The sequence below is a fragment of the Natator depressus genome, chromosome 2, assembly GCF_965152275.1.
Source record: "Natator depressus isolate rNatDep1 chromosome 2, rNatDep2.hap1, whole genome shotgun sequence".
NCBI lineage: Eukaryota > Metazoa > Chordata > Testudines > Cheloniidae > Natator > Natator depressus.
This window is the reverse complement of record NC_134235.1, coordinates 259905518-259906859: the sequence shown is the minus strand read 5'-3', so window position 1 is coordinate 259906859 and position 1342 is coordinate 259905518.

Below are 1342 nucleotides of genomic sequence, written 5' to 3'. Positions count from 1 at the left end.
GGGCCGGCCGCGTCACTACTCCCGCGACGCTCCTCCGCCGCGCCCATTGGCTGCCGGTGGGGGGGAGAGACACGCCACGGGCGCCATCTTCACTGAGGGCGGCGGCGGGCGAGGGTATTTCCGGGCGCCGCCTGGGCGTGGGCGGGAGTTGGGCGCGGAGGGATTCGGGGGCGGGCTGCTCTGCGCCGGCGCCATTTTGGGCGGGGTGGAGGCAGGGGCTCGGCCGGGGGAGCAGCAGCCCCCTCAGATGGCGCTGGGGGCGCCTGGGGGAAGGCGGGGGGCAGCTCCCCTCGCGGGCATCGGGAGCGGCGCTCGGCATCTTCTGCTGAGGGGGTTGCCAGGGCCGCTTCTGCGTGGCCGGGCTGCTGGGGGCCTACGTGGCCCCAGGCCCGGGGGCGGGGTGTCGCTCCCGCCCCTCTCTTGGGCAGGGAGGGGGGCGAGTGTCCAATTCGGCCTGCCCCAGAGCTCTGGCACGCCGCAGGCCTGATGCAGGGCCCGTGCAACCCCCCTGGTCAAGGGGAGGGGAGGCGCTTCAGTGAAGGCTGTATCGAAGGGCTGGCCGCCTGCCCCACGCTGTCCCTGTCGTGTCTGAACGGCCGCTCTGGTTATAGATGTTCCAGGGCTGGGGATAGGGCCCTCCACCTTCCGCTGAAATAGGGGGGATTTGGGGTGGGACACTAGGGGAAGCTAAAAGAAAAGGAGGACTTGTGGCACTTAACTAATTTATTTGAGCTTAAGCTTTCGTGAGTTACAGCTCACTTCATCGGAAGCTAGTGATTTTGCTGTCCAGGTGGAGGCCCATTTTTCTTAAATAGGCGCTGTCTAGTGTGCGGAAAGGAGCGGTTCCCAGGGTTGCCAACCCCAAATGTTCAGTCATCATGTCAGGCTTACGATCATAAGATTAATGCGAGGAGTACTTGTGGCACCTTAGAGACCTCCTCCTCATTCTTTTTGCTGCTACAGACTAACATGGCTACCTCTCTGAAACCAATCATAAGATTGACTTTTAAGGCATGAGATTATGTTTGAAAAATAGATTTGGTGTGCTTTTAATTTGCCTTCTGCTTTTTGAGCCTCTAGGATGTACTGGGATCACATTTTGAAGTTTTCTCCACAGCCATGAGAGTTATATATATATATTTTTTTTTATTTAAGAAGGAAGGTTGAAATTATCACATCCTACTTGACTCTAGGAGCTGGAGCTTAAAGGAAAATAATTATTGAGACTCATGACAAAATCAGGAGAGAGGGCAACAGTAAGAGCCTTTCATCTATAACTTCTATTATCCTGTGTTCATTATTAGCTGTTAGGAGTAATAGAATTTAATATCCTGTTTTCAGG